This window comes from Pelophylax lessonae (assembly GCF_965119305.1).
Source record: "Pelophylax lessonae genome assembly, chromosome: 1".
Taxonomy (NCBI): domain Eukaryota; kingdom Metazoa; phylum Chordata; class Amphibia; order Anura; family Ranidae; genus Pelophylax; species Pelophylax lessonae.
The window spans coordinates 409,358,834-409,376,256 of NC_138768.1; positions in this window are offsets into that span (position 1 = coordinate 409,358,834).

Consider the following 17,423-nt stretch of genomic DNA (forward strand, 5'->3'; position numbering starts at 1 on the left):
ATGACAGAGTTATGAGAAGGAAAGATGAAGACTCCTGTAGCCTTTCTTTCTACAAAGTCATTTGCAAGAGTACCAAATTTCTGCCTCCTCAAAAAGTGTAGCTTTTGTGTGAGAAAAACAGAGATTGTGAGAAGCCTAAAGGCCCGTACACACGTACCGATCGTCGGCCGAAAAGCGTCGGCCGACGACTGATCTGCCAATTGTAGGCTTGTTAGTATGATGCCTCCGACAGCCGTCAGCGCACATTCTGCCGACAAGAATCTGTCATGCAAGCATTAAAATTTTTGTATGCCGACACCAGAGCGGCCGATTGTTCGCCAGTCAGTACAGAATTCGGCCGACAGACCGCAGATTTGTAAGACTGGGCATGCTCAGAAAAGAAAAAACACAGGGAAAGTTAACCATTACATGACATCACTTCTGCAGTCGGCTGCAGTCGGCTGTAGTCGGCGGACAAAATTCTTGTGCTGTCTTTGCACTTTTCAACAGACACCGACAGCCCGGGGACAAAAGACGGCCGATCGTTCGCCAACGATCGGTACGTGTGTACGGGGCTTTACTTTTTAGAGCTATCATGAGTTAACCTGTTGCAAAGTTGCTCAAGAAATACAATTTTTGTTAGTGGGTTAAGCTGTAAAAGGCATATTCCTCCAGTACCCCAACAATAGAATGATAGAGAATGATAAGATAGATAGATAGATAGATAGATAGATAGATAGATAGATAGATAGATAGATAGATAGATAGATAGATAGATAGATAGACAGACAGACAGACAGACAGACAGACAGACAGACAGACAGACAGACAGACAGACAGATAGACAGATAGACAGATAGACAGATAGACAGATAGACAGATAGACAGATAGATAGATAGATAGATAGATAGATAGATAGATAGATAGATAGATAGATAGATAGAGTGAATTTTAGAGATTTGATTTCCTAGCAGTTCCGATGGTAAATATATTTTTTAGTTTGTAATAGGTGTGTTCACAAACCTATAGGCAGCTAGGTTATTGGTACGGACAACACTGTCTGAGTAACTTTCAAAGCACCAATTAACCAGCATGCATTAAACATTATGATGACAAAGGACTGTTTCTCTGCAGCAGTAAATCATTTTGAAACACTTAGGCCCCTTTCACATGGGCATTCCGAATAGGTCCTCCTGTCAGTTTTTCAGGCAGACCTGATTTGATGTTCCATGAACCCCTATGAAGCAGTAGATATCAGCGGTGACATGTCCGCTGACACCTGCTGCTATCCGATCCGATCCTGTCCGTGAAATTCAAACGGATGGTAACCCTATTTTCCATCCGTCTGGAGGATCTGATCGGATAAAAATGGACAGGCGGTCCGTTTTCAGCTGATCCCCCATAGAGGAGAGCGGGGCTCTGACAGGCCCGTCTCTGCACAGTGAGCGGAGACAGACCTGTCATCTGCCTGCTTAGCAGGGATTGGTGGATTGATCCCCCGCTGAGGAAAGGGGAGTCTGCCGGGCAGAACGCCCGTGTAAAAGGACCCTAATAGACTTTATGATGCAGGAAAAAGCAACATTTTTGTTTCCAATGTGACTTCAGTTTTAAGCTAGAAATGTATAGATTGCCATACTCAAGTGCCTATGAGCCAAGTGCATTACCACCACATCCCTATATATGTAACATTTGCAATTAAGGAAAATGGGTGTCTGCAGAACCATGGGCCTAAATGAGCCCCAGCAGGCCCCTTTGTGTTCTGGACACACACCCAATTGTGGGACTTTGAGAGTGGAATACACTTGGCATGTAAAGATAAATAATGGTACAGGATAACAGATAAAATGCAAAAGGTTTATTAACACAAATCCATATTAAAATTGATCACAAAATGATACCAAATGTCAGTGCATTGTTATAATACAATCGAAGAACCGTATCTTGTGATAATTGGGTCACATGGGTCCGACATGTTTTGCCGCCAAAGTATCGGCTTCCTCAGGGACCTTTGAGACTTGGTGACCTCCAAATAGGTTCAATTATTGTATCCAGGGCGTACATATGTATATGCTCATGGGTGGAGACTGTGTGTCCATCCAGAGAGTAAATGACTCCTGGACAAAATCCAGCTGAACACGTCCTCCCTGAGAGACAGAGACTGAACCGAACAGAGCTAGACCACAGGAATTTCCATTGCTAAACGAGCCAACCAGTTTCAGTTTTAAGCTTTTGCTTAGGCTGTAGTATTTATTATACATGTTTAATATATTTTTATATTTTGCTTTGGGTTGGGATATTTCAACAAAAATGTGTCATTTCCGTAAAATTCATGGGAGTCTATAGGGCTGGCCAAATTAAAGTGGTTTGGTTATTTGGTGCAATGTACTTTACATGACTTCTAAAGGGTTAGGTATACATGTTTGCCAACATACCATGGATCTTGCAGAGCAGTCCAAGAAACTTTTTATTGCAAAAGGATCCCATCACATCACATCACATCGTCAGGGGTCCTGCATGGCTCCGAAACTTTACACTTATCCTGATGTGATGTGATCCTTTTGCAATAAAAAGTTTTTTGGACTGTTATGCAAAATCCATGGTGTGCTGGAGAACATGTATATTTATCTATGATGTATCCAGTGTCCAGCTGGTGATCGCTACAGCATCCACAACAGATGTGAATACATGATTCCCAATAAACAATCAAAAAATCAAATAAATACAGCAATGTGCAAACACAATTTTGGTGAATATCAAATTAGAGTGAATCGGTGGATAAAGTCCCATAGACCAACAATTTAAAAAATAGCTCAAAATTGCTATCAATAAAGTCTCTAAAGATGACCATCCACACACAATGATTCTTCAATCCCTTCACCAAATGGACACCCGGTGTGTAGAAGCGCTTACCCGAAAGCACAGACCCCTTAATTATAGGGGGTCAGTGCAAGCAGGGTTGTATACAGAATAGAGATCCATATCCCAGAGGATATCTGCGCCCGACAGGGAGAGCCACCCTACATCCACCTGATAAGTATAAGTAATTCCGTACTCCTCAGCCACCCCAGCGCTCCTCGGAGTCAGAATGAATGAAACAAAGGGCTGATATGGTGAAGTATGTTTAGGCAGGTTTATTGGAAATAAGGTAGATGCACTTACATGGTATCAAATAACAGCGGGCATTTCAATAGAGCATGTTCCGTGGACACCAAAGGCAGACGCCGCTTCCGCGTTCCAATATGCGTGCCGCCTGGTCCCTGAAGTGACGTAGTTGCGAGATATGTTTGGTAAAAAAAAATCGCAAAAAGCGTATTTTGATTGGTTTGCGCAAAAGTTATTGCGTTTACTAACTAAGGGAAAGATTTTTGTCATTTTTGTTGTTTTTTTTTTTAACGAGTAATGGCAACGATCTGCGATTTTTTTTTGCGGGACTGGGACATTGCGGCGGACAGATCGGACCCCTGACTGACATTTTTGACACTTTTGGGGTTACCAGTGACATTACTACAGTAATCAGTGCTATACATATGCATGTCAAATGTTGCTTACTATCAAGTTGATTGAGGTCAATTGAGAAAACAAACTGGCTAAGTGACCTAATTCTCTTATGCAGGCACTCTCTTACAACCAAGGGTAACTCGGCACACACCTACTACTTCTTACTTCGAACTGAAACACTTCATTTTAAAAGATGGTAGACAACAGATATAGGATCATGGATCTTTAATGCTGTAGTAGGCCTCTTCAAGCTTCTCTAACAAACACTGGTGTCTAACAGAAACACAGTTCTACAGTAATATAGACTTAGCACCCAAAATAAAAGGCTAAACTGATAGTCATGTAACATGATTATACCACTTCTCAAACTGTGGCTTTGTGGGAGGAAATCTAGCAACATTTTTGGAAGAAATCTGTCACCACCATCCTAATTTCATCTTCTGCAAGAAGCTAACAACATCCTTTTAATACAGCACCCAACAGAATTCATGAATGTATTGCTGTAGATAATGGGGAATATTCCCAAAGAGTCTCCAAGGCACAAGCCCAAGGTGTGGGGGCATGGGTCTGGATAGGAAGAATGGAAAGAAAGAAAAAATAAAGAAAGGAAGGGGAAGGAATGGGAAAGAAAGAAGAAGGAATGGGGGAAGGGAGAAAAAAGGAGAGGGAAAGGTCAGGAAAGAGGGAAGAGAAGGGGAGGGAAGGGAAAGGCAAGGGGAGAGGAGAGAGAAGACGGGGGAAGAGAGGAAGAAAAGGCAAAGGGGAAAAGTGGGAAAGGAGGGCCGACAGAAGGTAGGAAAGAAAAAATAGGAATGGAGAAACAGAGACAGTAGGAAAAAATGTTGAGGGCTGGTGGGACTTTAAAGGTACCAGGTAGAGCAATAAAGGGGAAAAATGTGTTATAAAAACTAAAAAAGTTTATTGGTACATATTAAAAACAGGGTATATCAAGCAAAATCATAATTTACATAAACATAAACATACATAAACATATATGAGATAAAGTATGAGCTAAGGCATATAGGCGTAAGGCAGCAATTTGTTGTAAATTGGGTCCGATGAGGAGCATCAGACCATTCCCGACATGTTTCGCGGGCACAAGAGGTCCGCTTCTTCAGGGGTGTAAGTCACATAGGATATAATGTGCCTTGTATAGCCTGTATGGTATAACAACATCGACAGTTATTAGTGTATACATATATATCTGTAGTTATTCGTACATGCGAGTGTAAACCACCAGGTGCATCCAAAGCCTCCACCGTGCAAGTGACAGACTAAGTCAGGAAAAGGGAAGGTGCCATCCAAGAAAAGAGTCTCCCCAGCGGATGTGGAGGGGTGATCAGGACAATGAGCTATCCCACATAGAGGTTATAAGATAAAATGAGAAGGTTGTATGTATAGGTCTGCAGTAAATAAAGAAAAATGAATATATTCACCGTCACCATAAAGGATATAAATTTGTATATAAATGCTTAGTACCTATTCGTGTTTCCAAAAGAGGACACACATATCTCATATAGTGGGGAGATCAGCCAAGATAAAAATGCAGCTGGAACTTGGATCCTAAGATCATTGTTAGTCCTAAATGGGCAGTAAAAAGCATATCAGCACCCTAAGAATATGCATACAGTAAGAGTATAGCCTATATTCAGGAGGGTAGACCTGAGAGAGAAAGAGATTACCTTATACGAATCTGCCCAATGGATAAGACCAAATGGTGTAGGGATGGTAGAGCAGATAAGGCAATAGACTGGCTGTATCATTGAAAAGATTTCATGGGTCCAATGTTAGGCCCAGACAATAGATAATCTAAAGAGGCAGAAACAAAGGTGGCAAATCTTAGAGGGGTACGTCAGTAAAGGAAAATGATCCGTAGAAAAAAAGGCCTTCCTGGAGCTTACCTGTACCATGCTGCAATGGCGCTGAACGCCGTCTCCTGAGAGACAGTGTAGTGAAGCTACACTGTCTCTCAGGAGACGGCGTTCAGCGCCATTGCAGCATGGTACAGGTAAGCTCCAGGAAGGCCTTTTTTTCTACGGATCATTTTCCTTTACTGACGTACCCCTCTAAGATTTGCCACCTTTGTTTCTGCCTCTTTAGATTATCTATTGTCTGGGCCTAACATTGGACCCATGAAATCTTTTCAATGATACAGCCAGTCTATTGCCTTATCTGCTCTACCATCCCTACACCATTTGGTCTTATCCATTGGGCAGATTCGTATAAGGTAATCTCTTTCTCTCTCAGGTCTACCCTCCTGAATATAGGCTATACTCTTACTGTATGCATATTCTTAGGGTGCTGATATGCTTTTTACTGCCCATTTAGGACTAACAATGATCTTAGGATCCAAGTTCCAGCTGCATTTTTATCTTGGCTGATCTCCCCACTATATGAGATATGTGTGTCCTCTTTTGGAAACACGAATAGGTACTAAGCATTTATATACAAATTTATATCCTTTATGGTGACGGTGAATATATTCATTTTTCTTTATTTACTGCAGACCTATACATACAACCTTCTCATTTTATCTTATAACCTCTATGTGGGATAGCTCATTGTCCTGATCACCCCTCCACATCCGCTGGGGAGACTCTTTTCTTGGATGGCACCTTCCCTTTTCCTGACTTAGTCTGTCACTTGCACGGTGGAGGCTTTGGATGCACCTGGTGGTTTACACTCGCATGTACGAATAACTACAGATATATATGTATACACTAATAACTGTCGATGTTGTTATACCATACAGGCTATACAAGGCACATTATATCCTATGTGACTTACACCCCTGAAGAAGCGGACCTCTTGTGCCCGCGAAACATGTCGGGAATGGTCTGATGCTCCTCATCGGACCCAATTTACAACAAATTGCTGCCTTACGCCTATATGCCTTAGCTCATACTTTATCTCATATATGTTTATGTATGTTTATGTTTATGTAAATTATGATTTTGCTTGATATACCCTGTTTTTAATATGTACCAATAAACTTTTTTAGTTTTTATAACACATTTTTCCCCTTTATTGCTCTACCTGGTACCTTTAAAGTCCCACCAGCCCTCAACATTTTTTCCTACTGTCTCTGTTTCTCCATTCCTATTTTTTCTTTCCTACCTTCTGTCGGCCCTCCTTTCCCACTTTTCCCCTTTGCCTTTTCTTCCTCTCTTCCCCCGTCTTCTCTCTCCTCTCCCCTTGCCTTTCCCTTCCCTCCCCTTCTCTTCCCTCTTTCCTGACCTTTCCCTCTCCTTTTTTCTCCCTTCCCCCATTCCTTCTTCTTTCTTTCCCATTCCTTCCCCTTCCTTTCTTTATTTTTTCTTTCTTTCCATTCTTCCTATCCAGACCCATGCCCCCACACCTTGGGCTTGTGCCTTGGAGACTCTTTGGGAATATTCCCCATTATCTACAGTATACAATTTAGGGATGTGGTACCATTTTTCTACTGATCTATTACAAACATAATTTTGAATATGAATGTATTGCTGCTAATGAAGGCCTTACATCTATGAATGAGCAGGTTTCTGTGAAATTATGAATTTTGCTTTTGATGAAATCTAATTGAAATGAATCTGTTTTATAATGCAGACAACTGAGGTGAACAAAAAAAACCACATATCTTATTAAAGTCAGTGCTGACATGGTGATCACGTGATGTAAACACAGATATACTTTTTGTAAAACAAATTAAAAATGCTTTTATTTTGTCCTTTTTTTTTTATACAAATCTATCTCTGTTCCCCAATATATAGAATCATAGTCACATCTAATGTGGGACCTTTTTGGCAGAAGAACAGGTCAGGAAAGGGGAAGTCCTAACCCTTTACATACCTTTAACAAGTTGTCATCATCCGCAGTGGTTGGGAGCCATCCCGAAAGGGCAGTTCATGCGGATGAGACGCAACTGCAAAAAGGATGATGACTATGTGACTCAGTCTGATCTGCTCAATGTCCCAGTCCCGCAAAAAAAAATCGCAGATCGTTGCCATTACTCGTTAAAAAAAAAAAACAACAAAAATGACAAAAATCTTTCCCTTAGTTAGTAAACGCAATAACTTTTGCGCAAACCAATCAAAATACGCTTTTTGCGATTTTTTTTTACCAAACATGTGTAGCATAAAACAAATTGGCCTAAAATGTTAAAAAGTTTTGATTTTTACATTTTTTGGGGGGGAATTTCATATAAAAAAAATGTGAAAAATATTGTTATTTTTGCAAAATTGACGCCCTTTTTTTGTTTATAGTGCATGATCAAAAAATCGCACAGGTGATCAAATACCACCAAAAGAAAGCTCTGTTTGTGGGAAAAAAAGAACGTCAAATTCGTTAAGGTACAGCGTTGCACGACCGCGCAATTGTCTGTTAAAGTCACACAGTGCCGAATCGCAAAATAGGCCCTGGTCAGAAAGGGGGTAAAATCTTCCGGGGCTTAAGTGGTTAAACCAGCAACGGATCTACTTTTCCTGGTTAATGTCCTTGAGCCGATCCACTGTTTTAGATCAAGATCCTGTTTTTGTACCTCTCATTTTATCTTCGGTCATCGTTTACTCTGCTACAAAGCACTAAACATTACTATTTGTAGTGGTCCAGGGAACCATCACTTTTTTTCACATGGGGTTTCAACTGGTGATCCAAACAGTAAGTCTGTTATTTTTTTAACATCTTCTACCACTTCAATACCAGGCACTTTTACCTCCTTCCTGCCCAGGCCAATTTTCAGCTTTCAGTGCTGTCGCACTTTAAATGACAATTGCGTGGCTATACAACACTGTACCCAAACTAAATTTTTTTATCATTTTGTTTACACAAATAGAGTTTTCTTTTGGTGGTATTAAATCACCACTGGCTTTTTTATTTTTTGCTAAATAAACAAAAAAAGACCAAAAAGTTTGAAAAAAAGCCGTTTTCTTTGTTTCTGATATAACATTTTTCAAATAAAAAAAATGTTCTTTATAAATATAACTCAAACTGTATACTGCTACATTCCTTTAGTGAAAATAACCCAAATCAGTGTATATTATTTAATCTGTGTGAAAGTTATAGAGTCCACAAATTAGGGTACACTATATTATCAAAAATATTGGGACGCCTGCCTTTACACTCACGTAACCTTTAATGGCATCTCAATCTTTGTCCGTAGGGTTCCATATTAAGTTGGCCCAGCCTTTGCAGCTATAACAGCTTTAACTCTTCTGGGAAGACTTTTCACAAGGTTTAGGAGTGTGTCTATGGGAATGTTTAAACATTCTTCTAGAAGCGCATATGTGAGGTCAGGCTCTAATGTGGACTAGAAGGCCTGGCTCGCAGTCCCCTATTTAACTCATCCCAAAGGTGTTCTATAAGGTTGAGGACAGGACTCTTTATAGGCCAAGTTTGTATCATCATACTCGACTTTAACTGACAATTGCGCGGTCGTGCGACGCCGTACCCAAACGAAATTTACGTCCTTTTTTTCCCACAAACATTTTTTTTTTGGTGGTATTTGATCACCTGTGCGATTTTTACTTTTTGCGCTATAAACAAAAAAAGAGCGTTTATTTTGAAAAAATAACAATATTTTTCAAATTTCTTTATATGAAATTCCCCCCAAAAAAAATGTAAAAATCAAATTTTTTTTAAATTTTTGGCCAATTTGTTTTCTGCTACCTATGTTTAGTAAAAAAAATCGCAATAAGCGTATTTTGATTGGTTTGCGCAAAAGTTATTGCGTTTACTAACTAAGGGAAAGATTTCTGTCATTTTTGGTGTTTTTTTTTTTAACGCGTAATGGCGGTGATCTGCGATTTTTTTTTGCGGGACTGTGACATTGCGGCGGACAGATCGGACCCTTGACTGACATTTTTGACACTTTTGGGGGTACCAGTGACATTACTACAGTAATCAGTGCTATATATATGCACTGTTACTGTAAAAATCACACTGGCAGGGAAGGGGTTAATTTTATTGGAGAGGGAGGGGTTAATGTATGCCTGGTGCTTACTGACGTGTTGGGGGGGGAGGTGACTGTGTGACAGAAGGACAGATCGGATGTCCAGCTATGCTGAACACTCCGATCTGTCAGTCCCTGTCACTATGGAGATCCGCCCGCTGTGTTTACACACAGCGGACGGATCTCCAGACTCGATCCCCGACGATCGGGGCAGAGCAGCGGCAATCGCCGCTGCTCCTCCGCTGGCCCGACTCCCGCTGTGAATGAACACAGCGGGAGCGAGCCTCCGGCGGCGCGCGAGCGCCGCCCACAAGGGGCGGAGTCCAGCAACGTAGGTCTACGTCGCTGGACGGGATCGCGGCACTTTGCCGCAGTAGCCTCCATGTGAGCGGAGGTAAAGTGGTTAAGATTCTAAACAAACATCTTTCACATTGTCATTATAGGGTATTGTTTGTAGAATTTTCAAGAAAATAATTAATTTAAACCATTTTGGAATAAGGCTGTAACATAACAAAATGTGGAAAAAGTGAAGCAATATGATTACTTCCCGGATGCACTGTATAGCTGCAAAGGGTGGTCCAACTCAATATTGAACCCTACGGACTAAGACTGGGATGTCATTAAAGTTCATGTGCGTGTAAAGGCAGGCGTCCCAATACTTCTGGTAATAGTGTATACTGTATATCTAAAAATTGATCAATCCTGATGTACTGACGGACTAGCTCATTTTTTGAGACTCTAAAATGCCAGGACAATATAAATACCTCCCAAATGATCCCTTTTTGGAAAGTAGACAGTCCAAGGTATTTAGTAAGGGGAATGGCGGTTTTTTTGAAATTTGAATTTTTTTATCATCATTTTTTGGAAACTTAAGAAATCAAAAAAATTGTTTTTCACAGTTTTTTATTTTTACATTTTCTTTTTACCTACTGTCACCAGTGCAGTACAGAATCATAATTGAACTGGTTTGGCAGTGATCAGGGACCCTGATTGGTGAAAGTACAGAAAAAAACAATGTTATAATTTTTTTTGTTGTACTTTTTTTTAATTTTTCTTTTTTTATTACATTTGTTTTCTTTTTTTTTTTTTTTTTTACAATTCTTTTTAAAACACTGTGACCAGAGCAATATAAAGTAAGATTGTACTGCTCTGGGAGAATGATCAGGATTTTTTTTTTTTTACATATTATGTTTGTTTATAGCAGTGAATTACATTTCTACAAGCAAGCATTTTACTGAATGAAATGGAATCATTTAGTCTGTTTTGTTGTGAATAGCTGTGATTGGTCAAAGCTAACTTACATAGTACGGATGGGCTGTGATTGGCACTGTCTGTTCCATGTAATCAAATTGACCAATTTCAGCTAGCAACACAATTGTATACAATGGATGGAATGAAAGGAAGCCATCCATTGTGTACAACTGTCATGTGACCTGTTGTGAATTATCACATGCTACTGGCAGCAAGCCGGTAGTCTGAATAGTCATTGGCTGTGTCCTATGGAGACGGATGGTGATAGGTTGCGCCGCTTCACATGCCCCCACGATCGGCGATTCCTGAAAGAAGGTCATATGATGTTCAGTCAGGATGGGAAAGCCATGGTTATCAGGCAAAGCTATCCAACAGAAGTGTCGGTTAAAGGGTTGAGACAAACCATTTAACACTGATGCTTACAATCATCAACTTTTATTTATTCACGTTAAACCTTTAGTTCATCTAAATCTGCTAGTACATCCAGTGGAGTAGAGTCACCCTAAGACAGGAAGTGTGTTACTGGCAGGATCATAAGGTAAAAATAAAGGAAAAAAAAAAAGCCTAATGAGGAAAAACTAACTACCACATCCAAGGAATGTAAAGCGGCAATATAAAATTTGACAACATGGATTCCCTCCTTGCTTTTTATTATATTTCTAATTCAGAAACTCTGTTTATTCAGGCTTATGATCAACTGATAATTATTTTTTAAAGTTTCATGGTGATAATATGGTATGGAAAGCTACTGTACATACAGATATTTTTTTCAAACCAATAAAAAAAAAAACTCATCTTTTAATTCATAACATTTTTTAGTTTGATGTATTTTTATTGTTTTCACAATATAACAAAAATAGTAAAGATACAATCATCTGTCTCAGAGAGGTGCCTCAGAAATGCATTCTGTGGAAACACTGAAAACAGCAGGAACAAAGCTCCATAATAGGTCAGTCGGGGTTGAGTGAGTGCATTACAAAGGTGCTAGACTAAACAGTAGTTGTAGCAGAAAGCAAGAGTCTGCAAAAAAACAATAAAATAGTAAAGAGTTGACATGGGGGGGGAAGGGAGAAAGGGGGAGTCCCTGGGGTGTGCTCAAGCAGCCCAGAAGGATAGCAGATGGGAAGAAGGACAATGCCTCAGAGAATCATCATTCCATAACTGAGGAGTAGAGTCAGATGGGAGAAAATGGGTGAAACAGAAACGCTATATCCTGGTATAGTTACGTACCCTATCTTGCAGTGTGGATTCAATTTTGGGTGATCCTGTTTTTGGTTTCCATAAGGCAAAGCCCAGAGGTCTTACTGGCCATACCCATGGTTTGTTTTGCAGCAGTTATTACTTGAAGAAGCAACTTGTATTGTGTTGAAGTGAGTTCCGGTTACCTGTTAAAGAGGAATTGCAGTCTGCTCACATCATTTATAATAGAACAATCTGTGCCATTCTGAAGCTTCCCTCCAACCACTTTGCATACTATTTTATATGTACTGTGATTCTGTACTTGCCAAATATGCTGAAGAAATTTCCATCCACTAAGTCTGACTGCAGCCATTTCAACTGTGGGCAGCTGAAGCTGCTGACTGTACACTTCCTGGATTTACACAGACACACAGAAACACACAGACACAGACAGACAGACACACACATATATGTATATATATATATATATATATATATATATATATATATATATATATATATATATATACACACAATGGGGATCGAAAGTTTGGGCACCCCAGGTAAAAATTTGTATTAATGTGCATAAAGAAGCCAAGGAAAGATGGAAAAATCTCCAAAGGGCATCAAATTACAGATTAGACATTCTTATATTATGTCAACAAAAGTTAGATTTTATTTCCATCATTGACACTTTCAAAATTAAAGAAAACAAAAAAATGGCGTCTGCAAAAGTTTGGGCACCCTGCAGAATTTATAGCATGCACTGCCCCCTTTGCAAGGCTGAGACCTGCCAGTGTCATGGATTGTTCTCAATCATCATCTGGGAAGAACTGGTGATGTCAATCTCAAAGGTTTTATATGCCCAGACTCATCTGACCTTGCCCCAACAATCAGCACCATGGGATCTTCTAAGCAGTTGTCTTGAAAAATGAAACTGAAAATAGTTGACGCTCACAAAGCTGGAGAAGGCTATAAGAAGATAGCAAAGCGTTTTCAGATGTCAATATCCTCTGTTCGGAATTTAATTAAGAAATGGCAGTCATCAGGAACAGTGGAAGTTAAAGCAAGATCTGGAAGACCAAGAAAAATATCAGACAGAACAGCTCGCAGGATTGTGAGAAAAACAATTCAAAACCCACATTTGACTGCACAATGCCTCCAGAAAGATCTGGCAGACACTGGAGTTGTGGTACACTATTCCCCTATAAAGAGATACTTGTACAAATATGGTCTTCATGGAAGAGTCATCAGAAGAAAACCTCTTCTACGTCCTCACCACAAAAATCAGAGTTTGAACTTTGCAAATGAACATATAGACAAGCCTGATGCATTTTGGAAACAAGTTCTGTGAACCAATGAGGTTAAAATTTAACTTTTTGGCCGGAATGAGCAAAGGTATGTTTGGAGAAGAAGGGGCACAGAATTTAATGAAAAGAACCACTGTCCAACTGTTAAGCATAAGGGTTGATCAATCATGCTTTGGGGTTGTATTGCAGCCAGTGGCACAGGGAACATCTCACTAGTAGAAGGAAAAATGGATTCAATAAAATTTCAGCAAATTTTGGATGGTAACTTGATGCCATCTGTGAAAAAGCTGAAGTTAAAGAGAGGATGGCTTCTACAAATGGATAATGATCCTAAACACACCTCGAAATCCACGGGGGATTACCTCAAGAGGCGTAAACTAAAGGTTCTGCTATGGCCTTCACAATCTCCTGACCTCAACATAATTGAAAATCTATGGATAGACCTTAAAAGAGCAGTGCGTGACAGACACCCCAGAAATCTCAAAGAACTGGAAGACTTTTGTAAGGAAGAATGGGCAAAGATACCTCAAACAAGAATTGAAAGACTCTTGGCTGGCTACAAAAAGAGTTTACAAGCTGTGATACTTGCCAAAGGGTGCAGTACAAGATATTAACTCTGCAGGGTGCCCAAACTTTTACAGACGCCATTTTATAGTTTTCTGTTATTTTGAAAGTGTAAATGATGAAAATAACTTTTGTTGACATATTATAAGAATGTCTAATCTGTAATTTGATGCCTTTTGGAGATTTTTCCATCTTCTTTCCTTGACTTCTTTATGCACATTAGTACAAATTTTTACCTGGGGTGCCCAAACGTTCGATCCCCACTGTATATATATATATATATATATATATATATATATATATATACATATACACACACATATATACAGACAGACACACTCACACCCCTGCTTGCCTGCACATTTATCCTCTCTTGACGAATACTCATTGATCTCTGGTCTCCTGTTATCACCGCCCTCATCCATCCCCCTCCTATGACTCATCTCTCCTCCCTCGCTGGCAAACTCTCACGGGAGTTAGAGAGAGAGCTGTGCATGATGTCATTAGCCTAGGATTATGACCAGACAAGAAAGAGGAAGTGGGCAGTATAAGGTATTTAGTGGCGAAAAAAGAATTTTACTATCCAAAGTTAAAACAACAAGGGCAGAAGATTTAATAGATGGAAAGATGAAAAAATGACTGAAGAGCCACTTTAAAGAGAGCAACATTAGGATCATGGATAAGAGGCTTATTAAAAAAAAAATCGAGAGGATCTGAAAAATTTTGGACCAGAATTTACTAAACACTGGGCAGGACCAGGAAAATATGATGGTGCGTACTCGCGTCTCTGCTGCCCTGATAGGAGGCCGGTGAATAAGTAGGTACAAACGTATTGAGCCTCGCAGGACCTAAATATCATCACGATAAAACCTTAAATGGAATTTCCATGGCCGCTGCACTCTGAGAGTAGGATTTGGTTGACATTCAGATGTCAGACCAATCGTCTGGGTCAGTAGTGAGACTGAGGTCCTAGTCCATTAATTCACATATGATGGGGGTTGAGGAAATTATGTAAGTATCATATGTACTGGTGCATCTCATAAAATTAGAATATCATTAAAAAGCTAATTTATTTCAGTCATTTAATTAAAAAAATGAAACTTAAATATTTTACATAGATGCGTTACACACAGAGTAATATATGTGAAGCATTTCTTTCTTTTAATTTTGATGATTATGGCTTACAGCTAGTGAAAATCCAAAATTCAGTATCTAAGAAAATCAGAATATTCCAGAATATTATATTAGAATATTTTAATTTTTGCAAAAACTTAGAAAAAAAACCTCAACATTTTTCATATTTTTTTATAAAATTTTTGCAAACAGGTAATTTTTCTCATTCACTGATGTGCGCTGATGAGACTGTACTGATGGGCACTATCAAAGAAACCTGGGCTTCCATAACACCTCATCCTGATCTGGATTTTTTTTTACAATTTGATTGCTGTTACAATGATGTTTTGAACTGTCATGAATGGATTACATTCATAACAGCTTTGATTACTAGTGATCTGTGATTGGCTACAGCTGATCACATGGTACATGGTGCTGTGATTGGCCCAGGTACCATGTAATAGCTGTGGGCCAATCACATCATTACTGTATAGGAAACAAAGCTGTTATAAAAATGTATGTATTCCAAATAATTAATTCCAAAATAACTTCCAAAGATTATGAATCTATTCAGAACAACAAATCTGAATCCGAATATACAAAATAATTTCCGAAATCAAATCATTTTAGCATAATGAATATGACGAAAGTAAGTATTTAACTTAACAAATGAATCTGAAATGAAACAAAGCTATTTTTTGTTGAGCACATATATAGGTGGGATAACTAATTGCTATTTTTTCTTTCTAATTCATGACTAAATTTACAAATTTCTGTAATTGTTATCTTTTTCTATCTTTAAATTAATAACAATATAATTTTCACACTTTTTATTTGTGTAAATGCTTATTTTCTTAAAAACTATACAGTATAGTATCTAAGTTAAAGTATGTTCCTTTAGCACTTTTTGAAGTGAAAGGAAGATTTCCTCTGCTTTGCTAAATTGCAGACTCAGAATGAGGTATTATATGATATACTATATGTTTTGGTAGATAAATAACCTAAAATTTTTGCATAAAAAATATTGCTGGAAAAATTCCAGGTAAGGCCTGTGAAGATACAAACATTAGCAACAGCATGCAATCCAAAGGCACAAAATTGTAGGAGCAATTCCTCCATAACAAGACTTTGCTCAACAGTATACTGTCTTCTGCAGACATGGAGCTCAGTGGGAGGAACCAGTGAGAAAAGATGGGAGGTCACAGAGGTTGACACTCCCAGAAGTGTCAGTTTCCAATTGAACTTTGGGGGACCATTTTTCAGACATGGAACTGAGATCAGCTGCAGTGTGAATAGATGTAAATACCTGTGTTCATTCAAAAATGACAAATATTAAATGGTGCAAAAAGTTCATAACTAGTCCAGTGCTTCACAATTCAAAGATGATGCTCCAATTTTCCCACATGCAAATATAGTTTGTTTTATTTGCTTGTGGGAAAGTTTTAGCATCATCTTTTCTCTAAACACATTAAATTGTGGAGCACTGGACTATTTATGAACTTGTTGCACCATTTATTATTTGTCATTTTTTGTGAACATGTAGTGGTTACTTATTCACGAAAAAAATATTTTTGATGTAATTCACTTGTTACACCACTCTAGGCAATAAGAGTTTCACTGATCACATGTAATAAGTAAAAGAATGTCTGAAATAGTAATCTGTGGGTGTGCTATGTGTTACTACAGTTTAGAAAACCAAAGCCCATATCTTCTTTGGCATGTTTGGTTTATCGCCTTACAAATCCTGTCTTTTTTCAGTGAATTTCTTTAGAAGGCAGACATGAATTTGTAATTGAAGTTACCAATCATTGAGTATATTTGTTCCATTCTTAAAACTAGAATTATGTTTTTAAAAAGTGTGAGTCAAAACGCATCAGGACAGCAGAGCACAGTTCCTTTGTCACATTTTCCTTTAGGAGGGAGACTGCTGGGACTGAAATGAGATTAAATTGCCTATATAGAATGTCACAGCAAAACCTGTCAAGATGGCACATCAAAGCAATTACAGGATGTCACCGGTCCTCCTGCAATCTTGTTCTAAAGTTAGAGCTAACAAAAGAATTCTAAGTTACATCAAATAAAAAGAATGGTTTAGTCACTGAACATTTAATTTAATGGCAACATGATTCACTGGGTTAGCACTTATCAAATGGACTTTTGGTAACATTTTTTTTTTTCGACGAATCTTGTTTGACCTTTAAACTTTAAGTACTACACTGAAAAAAAAAACTAACAATTCTTTGGTTTTTAACTTATGGCCACATAAATAAAATGTAACATAGTGCTTGCAACATAAAAAGACTATTCTGCTTATATGTTGCCAACCCTGATTCCTCCTTTCTGCCCTCACCAATAAGCTAATACAATTTTTAAATAAAACATTTCTGTTTTCATTATATACTTTATTTTACATCCAGTGGTGTTGTCACTAGTTAGGTTTTTCAACCTTCCATAATTTGATGGACAGTTTGTAAAAAAAAAAAGTCTATTTTCTCCTGTCTGCTTATCGCTTTCAGGTCAAAGAGCACTTTTTTTATATACGTTTCAACACCATCTTCACCAAAGCGTGACAACTCCTATACTAAACTTCAAGGTCAGCCGG